The sequence below is a fragment of the Canis lupus genome, chromosome 6, assembly GCF_003254725.2.
Source record: "Canis lupus dingo isolate Sandy chromosome 6, ASM325472v2, whole genome shotgun sequence".
Taxonomy (NCBI): Eukaryota; Metazoa; Chordata; class Mammalia; order Carnivora; family Canidae; genus Canis; species Canis lupus.
The window spans coordinates 66,071,048-66,093,008 of NC_064248.1; the positions used below are offsets into that span (position 1 = coordinate 66,071,048).

General features: G+C 36.2%; 2 long non-coding RNA genes across 5 annotated transcripts in view; one reads left to right on the forward strand and one right to left on the reverse strand.

Annotated features, from left to right (window-relative positions):
• The window catches only part of LOC112679118 (uncharacterized), a 56,837-nt gene that overhangs the window by 32,462 nt on the left and 2,414 nt on the right, over window positions 1-21,961 (forward strand). For 3 of the 4 annotated variants that reach the window (XR_003148128.3, XR_003148129.3, XR_003148126.3), the window contains 2 exons: window positions 16,521-16,670; window positions 21,164-21,303. This is a non-coding gene — a long non-coding RNA (uncharacterized LOC112679118). The remainder of the gene's footprint in view (window positions 1-16,520; window positions 16,671-21,163; window positions 21,304-21,961) is intronic. The other variant, XR_003148127.3, reaches the window with a different exon arrangement.
• LOC112679119 (uncharacterized) lies at window positions 1,268-21,495 on the reverse strand. The gene is made up of 4 exons (XR_003148130.3): window positions 21,432-21,495; window positions 17,016-17,101; window positions 16,591-16,653; window positions 1,268-1,684 (listed from the first exon to the last, which is right to left on the reverse strand). It is a non-coding gene; the product is annotated as an uncharacterized LOC112679119 (long non-coding RNA).

Below are 21,961 nucleotides of genomic sequence, written 5' to 3' on the forward strand. Positions count from 1 at the left end.
TGAGATGTGGTTTTGTAGAGCATGTATTACATGACAAATTAAGGCACAAGAACCATAGCAAGTGTTCCCTTCTTAAAGTAACTTGTACTTTTTTTGTGAATTTAAGAAATGTTTAGAGAATAATATATACCTTGAGTCGTGATCTGGGCGAGAGGGTCAATATGAGTTCCTAGAAGAGAGAGATCACTTTGGACTAGTGCTTAGCTGAGGCATGAAAAAAACATTTAATTTACAGCATCAAGATAGGGAGAGGAGATCATGTCAGGCAAGGAATATAACATGTTAAAAGCACAAAGCTTGAAGAACAATATTAGGTTGAGCGATAAAATTAATAATGACAGTAACAAACATTTACTGATAACTTGTGGGAGTCTGTCCTAAACACTTTCATCTATTACCTCATTTCATGATCAAGCTTTTTTTTTTTTTTTTTTAAATAAATGAATAAAGAAGATACACGGAGAGGTATGTGACTTTCCCTAGGGAGGAGCTGAGATCAGGATGTAGGTAATCTCAGAGTCAGTTTAATCGGTTGAAATGACCAGATATAAAACTTGTTTATTGTGGGAAAGAATCAACTTCCTGCTGACCTGGTATAGACATCTCGGTTTTGTTAACTAACGTCAGACATGACATATTTTATTTTAAAATCAGATTATTGCATTGTCTGTTTTCAATAGCAGGAAACCCCAATTCCAAGATTTGTGAAAATAAGTTACTGGTCACATAGTTAAATGTGAGCAGTAAGTACATAGCAAAAGTAATTTTAATTTGTAGTAGCTTTTATTATGTGGTAACTTTTAGTTTGTCTATTTACTGAGCTTCTTTACTGCCCCAAAGAAAATTGAGTTGTTCAACTCAGAAAACAACAACAAAAACAAAAACAACTCCTGAAAGATAAACCTTGAAATGACATGTTGTTCAATTAGAAAAAAAAAGGAAAAAAAAATCTCAATTTCTGGACAGTCTAAATGTGGAAAAACCATTAGACACTAAAACTTGAGGCAAACTTACAAATTCTCTTCCTAAATTAAAATAGAAATTAATATTGCAAAGTCATTACACTATAGAGCTGGATATAAATGTAATTAATTAATGTTAGAAATATCATACAATTTAATAGAATTATTTTGCTAATAGATTTTCAATTGAGACTCCTGACTATAAAATAAGTCATTTTGATGTACTTTTCTGGAGAATCCTAATAGACACAGTTAATATACATTATTTATGCTCAGCAGTGTTTTTTATTATACACATGTGCCCAGAGGCTTAGGCAATGGGCAAAGATTTTTTTTAAATAAATTGAAAGAATAAATAAATTAAATAAAATTAAAGCCACATGTTACATTTTTGGAAGGGGAGAGCCACATTCATGTGACTGTTGGCTACCCCATATGTTAACCTTGAGTCGGCTTTCAGGTAATCTTGTGATTAAAGGCCTAGTCCCTAAATAGTCTAGGGCCAGTCTCTAGTGACATGCAGAGAAAGCAGTGGATGGAGAGTCAGGTTCAGCCCATCCTCAAGAACCTTGAACATAATCCATGAAGTCTTTGATAGAGCTGTGAGCATCTTGGTGATTTAAAGGGACCCATTCTTCTAACTAGGTAACTTTGAAGAGGTAGCTGTTCAGTACAGAGATCATCAGACATGGACTTATTTGAGCTTCATCACAATCCAATACCTGAAAAAATTATGGACCGATTAGAATTCTCATCTTTTCCAAGAGAATGTCTGGAAAAAGGATCGGGAGAAACAATGCACTTCTTTCTCTACCTTTCTCTTCATTAAAACTAAGCAAAAAAGGAGAAAGAAGATGTCTGGAATGCAATGTGGAGATTGTGTTTTTTTTTTTTTAATCTGCTAGTAGGGATTTACTTCTAATCATTCCTTGACTATATGATTATGTATTATGACAATGTCATAATACCAACTTTTTGATGGAATGTCAGAAACATTTTATAAGTCTGTGGTTCCCTGAGAACTCAAATGCTTTTATAACTCCATAAAGTTACTATAATAGGCTTTATGATTTCTTTTAAATGACTGTCAGAGGGACCTGCCATTATCTTGACACTTGTATTTGAGAAACTTCTGCTTGAGCTCTTACACACCTTCATGGCAACACTCAATGTCTAGGCTCTTTTGTGGCTTCCCCTTTCTGCTTCTCATTATGTCTAACCAGCAGAATGTTTTGTCTGTTTTGATCAGCAAGGTTAGAAGTGAGCGGAATTCTGAACCAATTTTTTTTTTTTTGCACTGTTTTTCAGTTCTGTTTAAGAAATATTTACTGAAGCTCTGGACCCATAAAAATGAAGTGGATTTTGAGCTTTTATTGATGTACTGGAAGAGGAAGTATTGCCCATTGTTACTATACCCAAAACATTTCAGGAGTACAAGCAGAGAAATATGTCTTTATCATCAGAATTTAATATGAAATCATGTTCTTCTTCTGTCATACGGAAAATTTGTCATAGATTTTATCTGCAATAAAAGCTATGTCAATGGTGCCACGTAATACATTTGTAAAGGTTAGAGATATTTTAACCCTCATCTGTGACCAGAATAATAATAGTAAGTAGCCCACTGAAACGCCAATGGCAGATTGTTAAAAGTGTAAAAATTGTCTGCACGTATGAATGCAAAACAGCATAGGAATCCACATATTGCAATGTGGGGGGGGGGCCATTTCAAATGGTGTCCTTGAAACGATAAATTTATTACATACATAAAAAAATATGTGATTACTAATTCTATCAATCTTATGTCCTTGTCACAGATTTGTGTTTTTAAAGTCCAGAGAGATTATGCTGTTGTATTGGTTCAAACTCTCACAAAGGCCTGTGAAAATATAACAGTCACATTACTTTAATGACTTACTTTTTGAAATGTATCTTGTAACAAACTCTGCATAATGAACAGCATATTCTCAGAAATACAGGTTTTCCATACCTGGCTTTCCATTTCCAAAATTTATATAATTGCCTATTTTTAACTTCTGCTAATTAGGAAAACAAATACAGGAGTAAATATTTGTACCTGGATCAACTATTCCTTGGAAAATTAAAGTTTCTGACATTTATTTCTATGAAATTGTAATATCTCTTTCTTTCTATTAATATTTCCTAGTGTGACTTCCAGAAAGAATTTAACTTTCTCCTTTAACCACACATTCTATTTTTATATTAAAAACTGAATTTCAGATATTACAACTTCTTTATCAGCAGCTGAACAATTGCTAAGCAGCCACAGGACATATATTTAAGTCCCTATGCCCGAAATTGAGTTACAGGATGACTACAATTCAGAACCAGCTAGAAAAATAAAATGCATTTTTAGATTTTGTTTTTCATTGAATGTACACGGGAAAGAAATAAAAGTTTTACTTAGGAAAATCCAGGTAAAATTCTCCTCCTCCTCCTGCTTCTGCTTCTTCTTCTGCTGCTGCTGCTGCTGCTTGAACAGCCCAGACAGTAGATTTATCTAAGCAAATGAATTCCTTTCTTAAGGCTCACACTGACTTCTGGTCATTTTATTCTGAGGTGCAGAATGTATTTTGAATACAAGATGATTTAATTTAGTTGGTTTAATCCACAGCTTCAACTTTTGCCTTTTCTTTTAAAACAAGTTCCATAAAAGCATCCACAGAAGCCTTGTTTTGATTACCCTTTATCCCTCAGCCTTAGATCAGTATCGGCTTTTCCCCTTGCTCACAATCCATTAGAGAAAATACTGTAGATTTCTACAGCATGACCAAAACTCACATTATGTTTGCAATTTTCTGTAAGATTTGTATAGTATAAAGTAAAAATGTTTGCTTTAAGAAACATCTGCTATAAATAAAATGACAGTGTAAATTTTCAAGAGAGCTGCACAATTGCTGTAAAGGTTCAAAACATGAGCCTTCTAGAGTGGGTTCCAGCACTTAGCAATTTTCCAGAGGGTCAACAGTGTTCACCTCGATGTTCCTGAACCCCCACCCAACTCCTAGTTCTCCCAGTCTCCCTCCCAGCTCCCAAAATTGCAATGAAATTAGCCTGTAATGCTTTCAACGCCCTTGCAGATCAGCTTTCATTCTCAGAGAAACATGGGAATGGCATTAAAATGTGCTTCCCACTCTTACAAAATATTTCCTCAAAATGCCTTAAAAACTCAAGCCAGTTACTTCAGATTCTGATAGTATCTTTATTGAATAGAATCAGCCAGCTTAAAAGGGTCAGCCATTCTGGTCAGTGACACATATTGTTTAAGAAGTTTCCAGAACTACTCATTAAAGCCGTGCCTCAGGAGAAATTTGTTAGGGAGAACAGAGACAAGCTGGCATTTCTTTTTTCCAAATTTTCCTGTTAGTCTTCAAAAACAAAGAACAGAGTTCTCATAGTATGCTTTTTTTTTTTTTTTTTTTTGAACAACAGAATCTTTTATGTTACCTAACGTGAAGATCTCCATAGCGTCTTTGGTCAGAAACTGAGTTGAGAAATCATTGAGTAAGAATGACAATCAGGAGTCAAAAATACACTATCGTTCAGAGGAAGACAGAGCCACTTTCCTGAACACGATTGTTGAGGAATATATTTAAAGCACATTTTTAAACTCCTTGATGATGTTGTTTATATATTTTAGTATAGATGGTGAAATCAGAGCATCAAACAGGACTCTAAAATTCAAAATATCAAATTCTATAGAATGACAAATATGTTATATTCAGGCTTTGACCTTAATAAGGGCTCCAGGGCTTGATGGAGACATGTGTAAATTAAGGCTCACTATTTTTCCGATAAAAAGAATGAAGGTAGCAAATTGTGTGAAAATCTCATTTATTTACTGCATATCTAGTATGAAAATAATTTTTGGTATTTATAGGAACATATTTTAAAGTGTTTTTTCATTATGTTACCCCAAAGGCAAAATTATTTTATAGGAAAATTGATTTGCTATCACATAAAACAAAGATAAGCATTTAAAAGGTCCAAACTAGTCAAATGATGGAAATTTTGCTCACAAACATTCCCGAATGTGTTACTGTAGTTTTGTCAGTGCACTTGTGTGTGCATGCATGTGTGTATTTTCAAAGCTTTCCATATTTATTGTTCTCAAAAATTACTTTTTGTAGCACTGGGGGAAATGTTAGGCTGCCACTTTCTCAGACAGCAAGTGCCTAATGCACACAGAAATTACATAAATTGTTATGACTATCAAAACCAATTGCCAAATTTTTTTTACAAAATACTTCCCCCTCTTATAAATGGTTTAATTTTCCCCTATCTCTTTGAGTCCTTTATCTTCTCCAATGTCCTACCCTGCAATATGTGTGAAATTTTATCAAAAGCTTTCTGATATTACCATAAATTACTGTGTAAGCAGAGCTATTGCTTATCTGTCAAGGGGGCTTTTTTCTCTTTCTTTAGCAATTTTCTCCATTTCTATATGTGTGAAAGGTTTTCCTTGCTATTTCTTACCAAGGACTGCACCTTAAAGGCTTTGACTTTTACTAAGGGGATACAGTAGAAAGTTGTTCGTGAAATAACCTCATGACACCACAAAGGGGCAAGAAAATCATTTTATTTCAAATGTTCTTTCTTTAACAAGTATTTAGGGAGAATAATTTCTATATGGCAGGACATATTCCTATGTTAGATATAGAAGAGGTATTTCTTTATATTTAATGTGTTCCTCTAACTCTTTAGTTCATTTGGTTGTGTGTTTTACATGCAATGACTATTTGCTATTTTTTCCAATTATTTATTTTTAAATCTCTTACAATATATTTCATTAGTGCAACATGGTAAATGTTAATCTTTTGATAGGAATTATTTTATGGGCCCTATTGTACCTGGTTAGTCATAATTTTTGACAACTATGCAATTATCTTTTCTATTGTGAGCTTTCTTTAAAAATATTCAAGGTTAATTGGATGGATATTATACTTTGGAAAGAAGTTATGATGATATCCTATTATAAACTGTGTAATCTGGGAAGAGGCTGAATATCAGGGTTGTTTTATTACTGCCACAGGCAGAGATGGAGTGAAATTTCTATTTTGGGCAGTGCAGGGAAAAGGTCACTTTGAAGATCCAGACTTTGAGAATGATTGTCATGATAACAGAATATCTAGAAACTGCTTTAAAGAAGAATAACATAAAGCCCTCAGTGATGTGCCTGGGGGGCTCATCAGCCAACTGGAATTCTGTTTCACACTCAATGACTCGTCCTGCCATATTTTTAATTTTACATAAATGTCACCTCAGGTATATTTAAAAGTCTTTTACGAAAATTAGATAACCCATTGTTCCCTCCATAGCACACACATGTTCGGCCCACAGGAGAATTAAAAACCAAAATAGAAAAGATGTGTCTCTCAATCTGTTTGTATTGAGATCTATGCAGTAATGTAGAAAATGTTCATATTTATCATCAAGGTTATGTATGTCAACAGCGATCAAATTGTTTTCAAAGGCAACACCAGAGATAATAAGCAATGACAACAAACTATCAGGCTTCCTTCTTGAATGGCAATTTTCTTCTCAGCACAGCTACTATGTACAGATGCCGTCACTCCGACCACAACAGGCCATCTCTGCACATGTATTGTGAAAGTGATGGGAAAAACACTGCAGCCTCCATGTCTTATTAGAGCTTTTCTTTTATTGCTATATTTCTCTTGTATATTTACGCCTTTGGTGAGGGTGAAATCGAGACTGCTGTTTCTGGAGATGATCCATCCTGAGTTCCACCCATACAGCCTCCAAGAGCTGGCCATAGGAGCTTGGACAAGGGCAAGGATATTTCCCCATTTTCAAAATAGAGACAACAATAGAAGTATATCAAAGGGACTTTGTGAGGATTAAACAAAGTTAATCTCTTTGTCTATTATCGAATTAGTAATTAAATGCATTTCTTTTTTCAGAGAGAGAGAGATAGTGTGAGGGGGAAGGGAGGGTCAGAGGGAGAGGGAGGGAGAGAGAGAGAGAGAGAGAGAGAGAGAGAGAATCTGGAGAAGATGCCCCTCTGAGCGCAGAGTCCCATCTCAGGACAATTTGTAAATTGTGTGGTCAGAGAAGGTGTCAAGAAGCTGGCATTTGAGCAAAAGACCTGAAGGAAGAAAGTAAGCAGTCATGTAAATATCTAGAGGGGGGTTGTTCCAGGGAAAGAGAAGGCAAAGTACCAGGCCCAGGGGAAGGAGCATGCTGTGGAGGTTTAAGGAGCTGCACAGAAGTCAGCATGAGCAAAGAGGAGATGATGATATCAGGGAAGTCCTGGGGGCTGCCCTATGTAGGATCTAGTAGGACATGCTAAGGACTTTTCATATTACTCTAAGAGAGGTGGAAAATCATCAAGGCAGTAAGGTTTTTAGCAGGAGAGTGATATGATATGACATTCCTTAAAGCATCATTGGGCAGCTATACTGAAAATAGGTTGTAGGGGTCAAGGACAGTGACAGATCGATCAGGTAGTGAAGCTCTTGCACTAAATCCACACAAGAGGTAGCGGTGCTGGCCTCAGGTTTGAAGGGAGTGATTATAAAGTGCTTGTAACGTTCCCTGTCATATGGTATTATAGTTAGTATTATCTTCCTTCTTATTTCTTCACCGATATATATATATAAAATGCCTGTATTTCCTACATGATGTTTCCAATTATTATGACATATTCTGATGTTAATCATTCAACTATTTTTCAGTGAAATTGTTTAGAACAATGGTTAGGGATCTTTAAAAAATCCAAACTCTTTTACTTTGAAAAGTTGAAAAGGTTCCTATTAGATTAGACTTGGATATTTCCATGATATGTCTCCTAAATATTTTTTTCTCTCTTGGAATATATTTAGCTCATTTAAAATATAATTCAGCTCCAATCTGCAATCCTTCTATCTAAGAAGTCAAAGTGTCATATGAAATAAAGGCAGAGGCTTGTTAAAAGTATTGGGGCTCCTAAACAGTGTTTTTTCTTCTCCAGGAGCAGCAAAATTAGGGGAAGGAGTGCAGTTACAATAGTTGTCATTCAGAATTATGAATGAGGGTCTTTGGTTGGAGGTTCAAATTTCTGAAGAGTGGGACTGAGTGGTGAGATTGTGAGGAGATAGCTTTTTTTTTTTTTTTTTAAATAAAAGATTAAATCAGGAAAACTAAATGCCCAGCTAGCTGTGGATGAGAGAAACTGAAATCAGCCATCCTGTCTTCCCAGTTTCATGCTAGATTGCAACAAGATCACTGGGTCTCAGGGAGTCTAGGAAAGCATCATGTGCACTACAAATAAGTAAGAATTTTAGAGAAACTCTCTGGTAATTTGCTACCTGAATATGGCATTAGGCAGTTGTCTAAATCAATCCCAACAATGACCTAAGTGTAGATGTAGATATAGACATTAATTCACTTAAGAAATATTTGCTGAACATGTTCTCTATGCAAGAAACTCTTTTAGGAACCAGGGATACAGAGATAAAATGAAAAGTCCCTTCCTCATAGAACTCACATTGTAGTGAGGGAGACAGCTGATAAACATTTAAGGAATTGAATACATGATATAATATTATGTAGTGACAAGAGCTGGACAGAAAAACATGAAGTGGTGTAAAGGTGGAGAGTGACAGAGAGTGCATTTTGGACAGGCTGCTTAGGAAAGAGATGAGATCTCTGAGGAGGGACATAAGAGTGAGACATGAATGTAGCAAATCTGCAAGCCATAGTCTTGGGGAAAGCATTCCAGGCAGAGAAAAGTCAAAGTGTAAGGCCTCTAAGGTGAGGACATTTCTGGTTTCTTCTAGGAATAGAAAGGAGGCCATGTGACTCTCTACCATGAGGATATGAGGAGCACAAGGGTAGGGTATGAGGCTGATGGGAAAGGATGTGGGTTTCCATGTTATGGGCAGTCATGGGTGGTTGAGACCATTGAAGTGTTATGATCTGATTTTCATTTTGGAAGGATCATTCTGTGGGGCAGGAAGAGAAAGGAAGCACAGATAGAAATAGGAGGTGCAATCAGGCAGCTATTGCAGGCACCCAGGGGAGACCAGGGCTTGGATAACTTGGTCATGAATAAATCTGAGATACATCTATAGGTAGAAGTGACAATATTCAATCATGTGAGAGAAAAAAAAAAAGAAAAGAGAGGTTTGGTGCATGTAATAGCTATGTGAATGGTGTTATTTCACCAATTGAGGAATGCAAATTTGGGAGAGTGCAGCTGGAGTGCAAGGGAAAGTTTTTTAAAAGAAGAAATGTTATCTTCTCGTGTTCTCCATAAAGTCCACAACACTTCTGAGACATAAAAAAGCAATTTCTATTGTTTAAAAAAAAAAAAAGTATCACTTGAGATAAAATGGAGGTGGGCCATTTAACTTACTCCCTTGAGATAAGCATAAATATGGTCTATCACAATGGTTTTCAAAGAATGTTCTGTGGCCCGTTGGTGGGCTTTACGGGACTTCCCACATAGCCTCAAACTGACTGAAATGAACAGGAGGTCCTTCTCAACATTAATGAAAAATCAGGCCTTATTCCATAGACCCATCTTATCTTTACTTGTAACGAAGAGGTTTTTATTTCGTTTTACTAGTAATCAATGATAGTGACATTTGGCATTTATATACCAAAAATACCAAGTTGCTAGAGCATCCTGAAGGCTAATTTAGTCTTATACTCAGAAGTGTTGACAATGCTTGACAATAATCCCTCAGTTTAAGGGAAAGATAATTTGTTAGAGGTGAACCAGAAATGTCTAGAGTTGGCAAGGATTTCAAAATTTGCAAAAGAATGAAGGAGTCCATGCCAACGATTATTAATGTGCAACATACTCCTGCTCTTATGAGGACATTCACATATTGGGGAAAATGTCATTCTTTGAAGGTGAAAATTGGATAGGATAGTTAGTTAGAGAGTTAGTATCCTACTTAAATCAGTTTAAAAGGTACTCAAGGTGTTACAGAATTTCAGTGAGAGAGAGGATTCAGGGTTTTGTGTTTGGGAGAAACGATTATATCAGGAACCAGGGTGTGGAGTTGTGAGGCTAGCTGTGAATGCAATTCAAAAATTATAAGCTGGAAGTTGTGGATGAAACCTAGCCCAGGGACAAAGGGGTTAGGCTCTGATGGTAAACTTGAAGACATTTAGCCACTGGTGTAAAAAAGCCATTTTCTTCCTTTAGGCTTTTTGCTTTGCATAAGAAAACATGAAAGATTTAAGAAAGTTTGTTCCCAGAGCTGTAATAAATGTAGTCACGTGTGACAAATGAATCCCCACAAGACCTAAAATGGTTGGTTTCTTGATGCTCCCCTGAGCCTGTCTTACCTGGGGAAGGTGTCAAAAATAGCCTGCATCTTGACTATGTTGTTCATATGAGGCAGGAAAGGGCATTGCAAGAGCCTGGTGGTACATTTTTGAACTTTTCCCTGAGTCCTGATCTCCCTGATTCCTAGCCTAGGGGTGCAGTAAGTCCAGAAGGACACTGGGAGGATAATAAGGAAACAATTGAGTTCATATAATAGTTTTTTTTTTTTTTTTCTGCTTTAACCATAGTTCACTTCCTATGACTTTTTCATGCAAAGTACTTTCATTACTCTTCATAGTTATGTTTTTGTATACCCCTTGTTTCCTGTGATTTCTCTCTTGAAGAGACAGCCTAACAATCTAAAAGTATTTGACTTATCTAGGGGCAGCTACCTTAAAATTAAACTTTTAATGAGGGCAAAATATTACCCCTCAATTCATGAGATCATAAAATCTTGAAAATGTGAAGGATCTCATGACAATGAAATCTCTGATTGAAAGAATGGGGGAATGGCACCATTTTTATTACCACTGGGAATCCTGGTATATCACTACAGAAAGAGAAGTGTAGGGCTCGGGGAAGGCCATCCCAAAATATACACTATGGTGTATTGATTATTTTGAATTGAAGCTATTTGAGAAACAACCAGTGCAAGGAGACTCCAAGCCTCTCCTGTCACCCTGAAACCAGGAAACAAATCTCCAATATGAAAAATTCCATATCTGGGCTACATCCTTATTACCAGAGATAATTAAAGTCAAGAAAGGTGTAGAAATAGCACTGGGTATTACATGTAAGTGATGGATCACTAAATTCCACTCCTGAAAACAATATTACACTATATGTTAATGGACTAGAATTTAATGAATTTGAAAAAGAAAAAAAATAAATTTTACATAATGGATTGTTTGGGGAAAAATAAAAATTTAATTGAGCTTTATAAAAGAAAGAAAAAGAAGAAACATACTGTTACCTTTTTGACTCATCTACCACTTTTGCCCAAATTCTGCTTACAATTCCTTATTGATTAAAACTCCCAAATATCTGTTTTCCTTATCCTGTAAATTCCTTACAAATTTATTGTCTTTTTGTCTAAAATGTATAAAAGCTGCCTGACTCGATCATTTTCTTGGGTCTCAATCTCTTTATGGGGTCTCTGTATGCAGGCAGTTGAACTTTGTTGTTATTTCCCTGTTGATCTGTCTCATGTAAATTTAATTCTTTGCTTAGTGGGAAGACCTTGAAAGGTAGAGGAAGCATAACAAAAAGAATCCTGTGACGTCTAATTTTTTGGAGTATTTATAGATTAAGACTTTGTGAATTATTAAAATCAGATCAGTTTTGAACCACTTAAATTAACAAAATTGCATCTAAGCCAAAGTGCAGTTAAGACACCCTTCAGAGCTAGAATGGTTGCACTTAAATTCCTGCTGTCATTCACTAGCTGCGAGGTCTTCCACAAGACATGGAGACACTCCATGTCTCAGGTTCCTCATCAGGAAAATGAAGACCATAATGGAATCAACCAAAAAGGGTAGATGACATAAATCAATATATAGAAAACACTTAGTAAAGTGTCCAATGTCTCAAATTGGTAAATACTATAAAAGCTCTAGTTTTGTTAAAATTTGCTGGTTCTTTGAGACTAGATCTTATGTTCTACTCGGTCGGTTATCACCTGAAAATTACTAAATTGCCTCTCTTTTAGGTGACTTCTGGAAAATAGGAAGATAATAGGACCTAAAATTGTAGGCTTAGTATGATGGTCCTGTGTGTGTGTGTGTGTGTGTGTGTGTGTGTGTGTTAAATCCAAATAGGTGTTTGTCGCTATTTTCATCATTGTTATTTTGCTGCAATCTCAAAGCATGCTACTTAGGTTTTTTCTTTTTTCTTTTTGGGATATAAAAAGAGTGACTATTTTAATTCTTCCATACGATTTTAAGGAATTCATGTGGTTGTTTACTCTGGAAAACATGCAATTGTGTTTACCAAAACATATGGATGTTTACTATAAATGCTTCATTCCTAAGTTCTGCTTCCACATGTGCATATCAGGTATAATGATAATATTTAACCGTGGTAAAGTATTGCATGCTATATAAATGTGTATAATGTGCTTCGCAGGATCATTTTCATCCTCATGTTAATTATTTGAGCAAAATGTAAATATTTAATTGAATGTAAAAATTGATCCTATACATATTTATTTGCTCTATCTATTCTCAGTGTAAATTCAGTATGATTACTAGGAGCATAATTTCAACTGACTTCTATGAAGAAAATTTCACCTGAAGTAACAGCCTGCAGCCCTTATTATGGAAAGCCCCCAAAAGGAGCTTGCAGAATCTTGGGAGGATTTCTTAAATCTTATAAAAAAAAAAAAAAGAAAAAAGAAAGTGAGAAAGTAAGAGAAGATTTCTCCTTAAAAAGAAATCTGAAAATATAGCATTAGAAACTGGAGTTCTTAATCTGTTGACATATCAAACTCTTACTCTTTCATTGTTCATTTTATATTATTATGTGTCTCATTTCTACAGTACTTAAAAATTGCTGTATATTAGTAAGTACCAAAAACAGATGAATATTGAGATGTAAATTTTTGTACTTTAAAAGTAGTTACCCCAAAATTATGTCTTTAAAGTGATCCCACACCTACAAGGGACAACATGAATGCACTAAGAGAAGTTAGAATACAATATGGTGTGGTTTACCACTGGAAGACACAAGCAAGTTTACTTAATTTTATTTCTATCAAAATGAATCTTGAGAACTACTGATTACATGTGTCCCCTTTTCAATGTATTGTTTAGAGTCTAGAGTAAAGGACAGAGGTACTGATGAAAAATAAATGGACCGAGACGGGTTTTGTGAATCCCAGATCTTGCTGTTAGTATGTTCATAAACAATATGTGAATGTTACAGTCCAACAATTTTTTGCCCTCTTTAGAATACTGTAAGCCAAAATACTTTACATAAAATGCATGGGCTTTTTTTTTTTCTTGCTTTGTTTTTCTGCTTTGTTACCTTCAAGTTATACTGTGTTTTTGATATTACAACAACTTAGAGTTTGCACCACTAAATGTGACTCTATAAAGGGCCTCTGATACTGTACTTTCTTTTATTTATGTTTTTAAAATATAAAAACAATCTACCCTTGAGGATAAACAAAAACTCAGAATTGCACAATTTCAACTCATTTGCAATGTGGCTTGTTCAACATTACATATAGTACTCATATCACTCATAAAACAGAATATTTCCAATTCTTGCACTACTTCTAGATTCTCAAAATTTTTAAGACTTGCAATTCATGACATTTTAAGAAAATATGTAGCCTTACAGGCCATCTAACTGACTCTGGGATTTTCACATAATGAAAAAAATTCTGGACAAAGACAAGTGAACAAAATGCTTTGAGGAGTCACTTACTCTCATTGCTTTTGTCTTTTTGAAGAACGCCTTGTCAAAATTTGCCTACCTTTGAAAATGATTAGGAATGATTCTATAATATTATTTATAAACTTTCTTATAATAATAATTTTTATTAGTAATTTTCACCAAGAAAGGTTAATTCTTTTCAAATCTTTATTCTTTTATCCTATTTTGGACCTCCTTCAGTAGTTGTGGTTAGTTCTCCATCCAACATTTGTAGGATATAGATGGATGCACCTTCACAGATACACACACATTCACTCACCCATTCATAGACAAACAAAGCAAACTGAGAAACATGACAACAGTAATGTGAGTTACTGTATATTTGGAAAATGAAAGATAAAGGAAACTAGAGATCCTAGAAATTACTAGGAAACTAGAAATGTCTGAAAGATAAAGGAAACTAGAAACTAGAACTACTCACACAGCTGTGGAAGATCTTTCCATAGTTTCCAGGGATTCTACTATCCATCCATATTCAGCAAAAGGTGAGAATAATCATTTCATTAAATCTTCTCAAAATCCAAAATATTCTGTTTCTCACATGGGAACCTTAATAGTACTGACTGTCTCTTTTTTGAGAACTCAGAACATGAGTTCTACTTGTGGTGCTACCTAATTTGCTGTGCAGCTTTAGGCAAGCCACTTAACCTCTTTGAATGATACTGTTTCTTTATATGAAAATTTCCATAAAAACATTAGTCTCTGTCTGTTCATCTGGTTGCTGTGAAGAGCCCAATATGAAGATTACATCAGCCATAAACATGTATATGTTTGTATATACATGTTTATATATATGTTTATATATACATAGAACTATGTTCTATGAGCAGTACTTAGCTAGACACATAGTATTAGATCCAAATAATTGTCATTCCTAGGGATACTCTGTGGCTCTTCAGCTTTTATAGACATCTAATTCTATTTTATTTATTTATTCTACAAACCTTGGTTTAATATCCCCATTCTGAGCAACGAGCATTATCCGGGGTGTTTGTAATCAAGGGCTCTAAAGTGTGGCTGTATAAGCGATGCTAGCTTTGGGTGCCTAATGCCGGGAGGCATGAGATCCAGGCTCCTCTCTGCTCCTTAGGAAGTAAGTCCTAGAGATGCAGAGAAAGGGGAACCCTCTTACACTGTTGGGGGGGAATGTAAACTGGTGCAGCCACTCTGGAAAACAGTATGGAGGTCTCTCAAAAAGTTAAAAGTAGAGCTATCCTACGATCCAGCAATTGCACTACTAGACATTTATCCAAAGGATACAAAAATACTAATTCAAGGGGATGCATGCATCCCGATGTTTATAGAAGCATTATAAACAATACCTCAATTATGGAAAGAGCCCAAACGTCCAGTGACTGATGAACAGATAAAGAAGTTGTGTATATATCATCTCTTCAGTCCGAATAGCACCATCATTCTTGGCCCTCTGAGAAATGTCAGATTCCTCAAGACATATTTTAGATAATTTTCCTCTCGGTCCTCACCATTTCTCAGACTATAATATAGGAACTGTGCCTGGTCATATTGTTCTAACACCTTCACAAATTCCACCACATATTAGAACTGCACCAGGGACAAAACCCTATCAATAAGACAGAGTGTAGTGCCCACAGAAGATGGTCTAACATGTTGTTCATCTTTATGTGGACACTGCCCTTAAGCTCTTGGGGTCAAAAGATTGCACACATTTCATAAACTTTTTCATCCCCATTATTACAGTTTCACTGTACACTATTTGGGTTGAAATTCTCTGCTATTTCTGCAAACATCAACATAATTAGTGCTCTGAAAGCATGCTATTGATATGGTTTGGAAAGTTTTAAATCTTGGATTGTGCACAGAGAAAAGTTAAAAATTTAAATATAAATGTCCAATTAATCCACAAAGCAATCTTTAAATATTCTCATATATTCTGTCCTCAAAAATCCTCATTTTCCATTCAGGCAAAATCATGTCATAATCCAAGAATACAGAATTATTAAAGCATATAAATTCTAAAACTTGTGGCTTGTTCCTGGAAATAATTACATTGATTGAGGCACTGTGATTTGAAGTAGAATGTTTTTGTGAGTTGCTGCAGGAGAAAACTCTTAGGCTTCATAAATCTAAATTGAGTGATTGAGAAAAAAAAAAGAAAAGGTCTATAAAGCTATGAATACCTATTCTAGTAAAGGATGCAAAAATTTCAATAAAGAAATAATTGGTAATCTTGAATTCAGTGACAGAAAATTATAAATCTGTCTCTTTTATGAAGTCTCTTGTGTGAAATATGGATGAGTTGAGGTTATAAAAAAACATGTTTACCAGCAGGAGCCTAAATCAACAGCTTTGAACATGATAGTTCAGAAAGTAGCAGGGAGCCACGATTCCTGACATGGGCCACACTGACGTTTTTTAATTTTTTTACTTTCCCACTGTATCCATCTCCTCTCCTGCCCTGCCTTTCTCTACCTTTGTCCTTGGTTAAAATAAACCATCATAGCATTAAATCTGTCTCCCACGGTTAATTACTGCAGTGATGTGTGAAAGCATTTAGTTGCAGCACCTTCTCAATGGGTTTTAAAGACACAGTTTAATATTAGTTTGTATGGTGGTTGCTGTACATCTTCAAACCATAAAGACCATGTCAAGTGCTCCAAGGAATAATGAAATATTAATTTCGAGACAAAAAAATTAAGTGGCTTAAAGAAGAAGCTGTTGTGTATCCCATGAGTGGCTTTTAAGACATTGATATCTATGCTTTGAACATATCTATTCTTAGCCATTCAAACCACATGTAATGAGCCCTAAGTAACTGTCTGCCTTCAATTTTGTAGCACACAGATTGAAACCACCAATCCCTTCTGTCAGAGCACAGCTATGAAGAAAAGGCCCCCCTTTTCTTACCTACAGTCCTGTATTTTTGACAACATTATCCGATGTAGAAGACCTGTTACTGTCTTGTGTACACTGGAGAGAAAAAAAAGGTACATTTAATCCTTAAAGAAATAGTAACATCCAAGTACTTTGTGGTAAGTATACATATGGATTTAGTAATGCTTTTCCATACTTATTTCATTAAATACTTTATTTGTGAAAAGAAAACCCCAAAGCCAAATGGAAACCTTTCCCTCAGTCATTCATGCAACGAATGGTCATAGAGCATCTATTGTGTGCTAGAGTTGATATACAAATGATCTTGTTTATCCAAAATTTAAGAAATGATCAAGATACAAATGGAAATAAGTTGTTATTATAAGAAATAACTTAAATACTGCTAGCACTTGATAGATATTGAGCAGTAAGAAATTAGTTAAAAAAAAATAACTCACTGTTGGCTTTGAAATTGAGAGCTCCATCAGACGTGTTATTATATTTTGATGATGGCATCAGTTTTCCTATTTCGCTGCTGATTTTCCTGCAAAGTAGGAGTATCATGAATGCTTCATTGGCTCCTAAATACCAATATTTGTAAATGGCTTGTGGGACTACGGTAAGATGGGAAGGTGTATAGAGGGTGATCACAATAAGGACGAGCTGAAGCTTTAAGGACAATTCTTGAAGATGTTGGTGGGAAAGCTGAGTAGATACATAAACCAGCAAGCACTTATAAAAGCCTTAAAGCAACAAGATAAGAGGATGGTGGAGAAACACCATTTAAAGAGTAAAAGCTTAAAGGAATCTCTTTTCTCATCAATAATTGTATAAAATATACATGGCCCACATGGATTATATGCACACATTATGTTGAGGGACATGATGTCATGAGAATATCTTTTCTGTTAATGTTCCCAGAACTCTTTGATAGAATCAATACTCATCGTCTTAATTCACTAAAATATACATCTGTCTCCAATATAATGAAAGCTTATGGAACCCACATTTTTAAGGCTTTTCTATTTAATATTCAAGACCTAAATGAACAAACAGGATAGATACTCTGTGGATTCATTAGCAAGTGCCAGCAACACACCATATTTAATGGTCAGAATTGGTCTCCGAACTGGAATTGCTATTAGAAAGATCCACCATTTGACTTTACAGACAAAGCATGTTTATAATCTTATGACAGTTTGAAAACACCTGGGCTATCCATGAATGTATTACTTCTAAGTATCATCTCTTTCAGATGGTCCAATCCACTCTTAAGTCTCTGCTTTTTTTTGGTTGTTGTTGCTCTCACATACTGAGACGTGTTTGGCTTAAAATTAGATTATTTATTCCTAAGATGATATGACAGCTTCATTTTAATTTCTCTGTCAAGCTTCCATTTTATTTTATTAAAGATTTTATTTATTTATTCATAAAGAGGGAGGCAGAGACACAGGCAGAGGGAGAAGCGGGCTCCATGCAGGGAGTCCGATGTGGGACTCGATCCCAGGTCTCCAGGATCATGCCCTGAGCTGAAGGCAGGCGTTAAACCACTGAGCCACCCAGTGATCCCCTCAAACTTCCATTTTAATACTCTCACTAGGAAGCAGATTGAGAAAGCAGGGTTGAGCGTTGAATGATTACATCTGGACTTTTGTCCACCCACAGGTAGAAGCAATTGCCAATAGCAGAAAGAGGAGAAGGCTCCCCAGTGGCTGTATTGCATCCACAGTCCTCATCTCTAGTCAGGCATTTGTCAGTTTCCATCTAAAAACCACCTAGTGTTTTCAGTGACACCTTTTTCAGGTTGTTACTTTTAGCATCCTCTCTGTATCATGCACTGAACACAGTATATCCTCCGTAACTCATTTATTGTCACGAATTTAGCTCAAGGTGTATTGTCTCTTGGAAGAATGTACCTCAGCAAGGTCAAACTGAACTAAAAGTGGGACTTTTCTTTTTTCTTTTTGCTTTACTTTCTCTTTTCTTCCTTTTTTTCTTTTTAAACCCAGAGTGTCAATGGATTCAATACCCAAGAGTTGTCTCTTCTCACTAACAAATAGAAAAATAAATTGCAAGAAATGTACCACTCTTGCATTCAATGTTGATAGTGGGGGAGGCTGCAAAGTGGGTGGGGGTAGGAGGTTATGGGAACTCTGTATACTTTCTGCTCAGTTCTCTTGTTAACCTAAAACTACTTTAAAAAAATAAAATCTATCTAAAAAGGTGGAGGGCGAAAGTAATACTCCATTTATATAAACAGAGATGCCACATTTGCATTTTAGAAGAGGAGAGATTTGGTTTTGTGAGTCAAGTTGGTTTTATATTTGCCGTCATTGATTCTGTAAGGTGCACTTATTAGTGAATTTAAAAGTCTTGTGTCAGGAGTCCCACATCGGGCTCCCTGTGTGGAGCCTGCTTCTTCCTCTGCCCTCTCTCTCTCTCATGAATAAATAAACAAAATCTTAAAAAAAAAAAAAGAATTGGAAAAGTCTTGTGCCAACTTTTTTCATTGTTGTTGACCAACGGCAGATTTCTCTGAGGTTGTAATCGCCGTGCAGAAAATTATAAGAACGTTATACGTTATTTTTCAGCCTGAACAGCTGAACAAATGACTTCAATGGGCAAGATTTTGAATCATAAAGATGGCAATGTAGAAATATAAAATTCTGGCCTCTGATCTTTTTTTTGTGTATATGTTATAATATGGAAGAGAAATGGCGTGAAAAGTGTATGAGGAAGGAGAGCACTGTAATAAGTGAGAGATGAACCTCACTGAAAAACAAAAACCCATTGAAGACTATTGGTTTTCTCCTTCTCATGTGTTCATTAATCTATCCCTGTGTTTTACTCAGCATTTTGTTAATGAATACATAATTTTTTGAGGGGGCATATCATGATCTAGACGACACCAAATCTAAACCAGAAATGCTATTTGTTGTTAGAGCCTTAGATGGTGTATATATGTTGCATGCAACCACTCAGGATTTAGAAACCAGAGAACAGAATTCATAGTGTAAGATTTGGTGTTCAATGAGAGACTCCTAACTCTGGGAAACGAACAAAGGGTGGTGGAAAGGGAGGTGGGTGGGGGTTGGGGTGACTGGGTGACGGGCACTGAGGGGGGCACTTGATGGGATGAGCACTGGGTGTTATGCTATATGTTGGCAAATTGAACTCCAATAAAAAGAAATAAAAAAAAAAAAGACTTGGTGTTCAGAATGTCGAACAAAGAATTTGACACTGTTCATTGCTTCACAAACAGAATTTTCAGAATCCCTGGCAGCTAAAGGCTGGTACTCTGAATAGAATGATATGTTTGGATCTGAGAGAAGAAATTCGACAGCACTGACACTGTCTTGATGTTATAGAGTCCTACGTGGCAAATGGATTTCTTTCCCCCAAAAAAAGTTTTATTTGATTTCCCAAACTATAGACTCCTTTTAAATCTACTTAAAATTTGCAGATTCGTTTGTTTTTTGTATCAGGTTTCTTTGTAGGCTAAGGGGATTCAATCTCTCAGACTGTAGGTCGGCATAAGCTATATGCGAGGGATTCCTAAGTGCCAGAGGGTACTAACTCGCCTCTTGTGTAGTCCCAGATTCACAGAGAAAATTAGATTCTCTCATACTAGAGCAAAGGTAGTAGCCCTACACCACTGAAGTGTCAGGCAGTTTCTCTCTTCTCCCTGGCTCCTTTTCAACTAGGTTAGCAGTAAAAGTGGTGTCTGTGAAGAAAGAACAAAATGACAGCAAATTCAGACTGCACTGGAATATTCACTAGATGGTAGGAGCCACCTGATTTCCTTCATGTTTACAATTATAGAGGAACGTAAGAAATAATTCCCACTCTATAAAAAATAGTCTTCTGTAGATTTAAAACCAGCTGCCCAGTCACTGAAGAAGAGAACAAAAGCATGGGATGTTTATACACACACAAACTAGAACAGATGACCCTCGTCAAAGATAGCACATGAAACCACAGAGAAACAGAAGAAGGGATAAAGTGGGAATCAATACGTAACAGAGCAAAAAGAAAAGTTTGAATTTAAATCTAAGCTGCTAAATACTGGTTGAGCAGGTTCATTGTTCTCTTGAAAAAGAAATCGCTACTTCAGCATCAAGAAAGCCCTTTAGAAATGTGTGGGAAATATCAGAAAGGGAGACAGAACGTAAAGACTGCTAACTCTGGGAAACGAACTAGGGGTGGTAGAAGGGGAGGAGGGCGGGGGGTGGGAGTGAATGGGTGACGGGCACTGGGTATTATTCTGTATGTTAGTAAATTGAACACCAATTAAAAAAAAAAAAAAAAAGAAAGCCCCTTTAGGCTTTGACTATTTTCACACTACCCAATTAAACTGTACCATTGCATACTAATGAAGGTAAACATGAAGGCGGGGTAAGGGGAGGCCAAGAAGGGGGGAATGGGGGTTGAGAGGGAGACAGGGGGGGGGGGCGGTCCAGAAGAGAGGAGGACCAAGCCTCTAGGTTTCTAACTACTTTTTTTTTTCTTTTTCGAAGAGCTTAGACTTTCAAGTTTCTGAAAAGCAGAGTTCTCAAAACACTAAAGAATTCATTGGTTTGTGTTGTTTGTGCTAATTTTATTTCAGCAGAATCGGTGGGCCTCGTAGAAATCTCCAGTGGTCCCTTAAACAGGAGCTAAGGGAGCAGGCTGGAGGCAAAGAGGGGGAAAAACAACAGCAAATACAAACCCAAATCAAAACAAACATGCTAACTTTAGTCCATCCAGGTGAGTGTGTCTGAAGGATCCCAACTCCTCTACAACCCCAGTCAGGTCCTCACTGCAGCTGCTTTTCTCAACTGCCTGTGGCATTAACTTTTAAAACTTGAACAGTTCCAGTTGGATGCCAAGCATACCTGAGATCACTTATGATGGGCACGATTAGCCATGCTCGTTAGCCATAGTAACCGTGGGGTCTTTACCACAATGAGAAATGGAACTTTAAAAAGTTACTCTGATTTACTACTATACAAATTCTCACAACGTCGTAATAAAGAGGCTACATGATGAAACCTGACAGGATGTTAAGCTTCCTGCACAAGTGTGGACAGCTGAAGAGGCAAGAAATAATACAGTTGTCACCGGGCTGTTTCACCTCAACACGGAGCAAACAAAAAGAGCGTTGTTAATCAGTTCAACTCTTCGGCTGGGTAATCCTAAACCAGTAATTGATAAATGGGAAAACCATACGGCCTCAACTCTGTGATTCATAAAACACATGAATATTCATACCATCTCCTTTGGTCAAGAGGCATTCTACATGCTACTAGGCAGGCTGTGAAAGAGGAATACAAATAGTTTCTTGCTCAGCAGTAAAATACTGCTTCCCTTTTAAGGCCAATTTTCTCCTATTAAAAGTGAAGTTTAGCAATACACAGAGGACAGT